Genomic DNA, 3,669 nt, shown 5'->3' on the forward strand with positions numbered 1-3,669 from the left:
AAATTTAAAAAAATACAGATTTTCTTTATAAAAAAATAATAGATAAATAAAACAATAAATAAAAAATAATAAAGTTTTTAAAAGGAGTTTCAGCAACAGGGAAAATAAATTCAGCAACATGAAGGAGAAATTCTGAAAAGAAATTAAGATTTCTCAAAATAATCCAATGTTAGAATTAAACATCCAATAAATCAAATGAAAACATAGTGGCAAGCATCACCCATACACTAAATTAACCAGAATACAAAAAGTATCAATGATAGAGGACAAGCTCAGTGAAGTGCTGTGTTCAGAAATTAAACATACAAACGAAAGCCAGCCAAGCATGACCACAACTTTAAGAACCTTGGGACATGATCAAGAGAAGAAACCTAAGAATCCATGGGTTAAAGAAAGAGCTGAATTACATACTGAAAACACAGAAAACCTGATCAGTAAAAATGATAGCTCAGAATTCCCCAAATCTGGGGAGAAATGGACACTTAAATACTGGAGGCATTTAGGACCCAATGAACATGATCAAGAGAGAAACTTTCCATGAGTCACTATAGTTAAAATGCTAAGACTGCACAACTAAGAAATAATATTAAAAGCTGCAAGAGAAAGTCTCCAAACCCAAAGCCAATAGATGAGGACAAATAATAAGGATCAAATTGGAAAGTATTGAATTTTTGATTAAAATGACAATATAAAGAATCAATAAAACAAGAAAATAATTTCCTCTTTGAAATAGAAAATATTGACCGACTTAGTCAAACTAATCAAGACAGAGGAATATTTAAATTAATGAAATTAAGAACAAGAAAGAAGAAATTACAAGAGATACTGATGACATCCAGAGGATTAGTAGGAATAATTTGAAAGCTTCTATTCCAATAAGCATGAATATCTGGAAAAGCAGATAAATTTATACACACACATGGCTTGCCAAAATTAAATCAAGAGGATGAAAACAAACAGATTGTCAACAAGCAATGAGATTGAGTGAATAATGCAGAATCTTTCTTTATCTTTTGGTCTTTTTGAGACAGGGTCTCCCTGTAGCCCCAGCTGTCCTGGAACTCACTATGTAGACCAGGCTGGCCTTTAACTCACAGAGATACGCCTGCCTCTGCCTCCCGAGTGCTGGGATTAAAGGCAGCGCCACCATGCCCAGCTAATACAGAGTCTTCTGATACAAAAGTACCTGGGATGAGAAGGATTGCCCCCCAAATACTAGCAAATCTTTAAGTGAGAGTACCAGCAATGTTTTTCAAACCATTTAATAAAGTAGCAAGGGAAGGAGTACTACCAAAAGCATAAAAAAGCAAATTTTATCCTGCTAGCAAAATCGTATAAAGGCACAACAAAAAAGAAAGCTGCAAACCCAAGTCCTTGATGAACGTACATACAAAAAATCTCAATAAAGTATTTTCTACCTGATTCAACAACGTATTAAAAAGATCGTGAACCATGGTCATGCTGTTTTCATTTTAATGATGCAGGGATGATTCATCATATAAAAAGGAACGAATATGATATAACAAACCAACAGAGTCAGAGATAGAAATTATGTGATATTCTCAATATGTAGGAAAAGCCTTTGAAGAATTCATTATCTCTTTAAGATAAAAGCTCTGAAGAAATTAGGAAGAGAAGGAGCACACATCATCACGTTAAAGGCAATCTATAACAAATGTACAGTCAACATCCCACCATTTTATTTTAAATTTTATTATGTTTATTTTTTTTGTGCATGCACATGTGTGGATGCACATGCCATAGCACATGTGTGGATGTCAGAGGACAACTTGTAGGCATCAATTGACTCCTTCTACCATGTGAGTCCTGGGGATTGAATTCAGTTATGGAGGCAAGTACTGTTACCTACGGAGTAATCTTATCAAACAAAGCTTTTTAAATCAGAATATAATCAAAGAATTCAATCTTTGGATTCTTATTGAAGATAATGCTTAAAATCCTAGTCAACTAGTAAGAGAAAGAAAGAAAATGAATTTAAATTTTAAAAGGATCCTCAAATGGCCTTAAGAGTAAAAATAAATTGGTTTATCTGGGCCAAATGTATGGCCTTAAACACCCAAAAGGTAAGTATTACCAAAGATTAAAGGGACCAATATAATTTTTAAGAGTCTATATGTATAGCTAGCTAAAGGCTACATAGCAAGCAACAATGCTAGATAGGCGACACCTTCTTTTGAGTTGTTGGCAAGGGGAACTGGGAAAATGAACAGCAGACCCCAATCTTATCTAAAGGAATATTCACAACTGATTGCTGCTAGATGAGGAACAGCTGACCTTCCTGAAAACAAAGCCCTCTAGATAGGCTGACTAGATTCACTGGATGGACAAGTAGTGGGGAACAGCTGGGTGCCAACAACATAGTGGACAGCAGCAGGGATGACAGAGTATAAGGGCTCTGGGGGTGGGGAGGCTATGGGAGGGTGCCATCTGGGAAGTGAGTGTATAGATGAATAAGGTGGTTTGGGATGTTCTGTGTGATACACACACACAAAAAAAACAAATTTTAAAAAATGAATTATATTTGAGGAAGAAGCATAAAAAATTACATCGTGTTAATTAGTAGAGGTGATAAACATTACCATTGAAATCCACCTGATGACCTTATAGACATACACAGGTGCCAAGGATCTGACTGCAACCGATTATGACTAGTAATAATCAGATACATACAGATTAGAAACGCAAGCTCCAACATCACAGTGTTATTAACAAAAACAATGTGTCTTTCTGTAAGAGAGTATATTTTAAAATGAAATGGAGGTCTTTTTTAAAGGTTAAAAACTCATGCAATTTTATGTCTTACAGGGTTTATACTTAGTTCAATATTGCATAACTGTATTAATTCAACAGTGAACCTAAAAATTTTATAGCCACTTTTGAAAAAGATGTATCTTTGCTTTGGAAACTGTTATTGAGTATGTTAAAGCTGTAATGAAATGGTGCTTCTAAAAAATTTTTTTAAAAAGGTAGGAGTGAAAATATCCTTATTTAAATTTTTTTATTCATAAATGATATGGTCTCATATACAAAAGACCCTAAATACTCTTTTTTTTAAAAAGGTAGGAGTGAAAATATCCTTATTTAAATTTTTTATTCATAAATGATATGGTCTCATATACAAAAGACCCTAAATACTCTACAAGAAAAAACACCTTAATTAATGTATCCAGATACAAAATAAACACACAAAAGCTGTAATTTTTCTATATATTGATAATAAACATGCTGAGAAAGAAACCATGAAAACAATACCAATAGCTTTACAAAGTACCTGTAAATAATCCTAACCAAATACATGAAAGTTTTCTACAATGAAAGCATTAAAACTCATAAGAAAAATTCAAGGCACTAGAAGATAGGGAGACTACCCATGCTCCTGGGACAGCCAAACTACTACTGTGAAAATATTCACGTTACCAAAATCAATTAAAAAATTTAGTGGAATCCTCATAGAAATTCCAGTGACATCCTCACAGAAAGAGAAGTTAAAAACTCCTCAAATTAGGGTCTGAGGAGATGGCTCAGTGGTTAAGAGCACTGGCTGCTCTTGCAAAGGACCCGGGTTTGATTGCCAGCACCCAAATGGCAGCTAACAGCCACCTGTAACTCCAGTTCCAGGGGATCCAATGTCCTCTTCTGACCTTTGTG

The sequence above is a fragment of the Nannospalax galili genome, unplaced genomic scaffold, assembly GCF_000622305.1.
Source record: "Nannospalax galili isolate Female #2095 unplaced genomic scaffold, S.galili_v1.0 scaffold2819, whole genome shotgun sequence".
Taxonomy (NCBI): Eukaryota; Metazoa; Chordata; class Mammalia; order Rodentia; family Spalacidae; genus Nannospalax; species Nannospalax galili.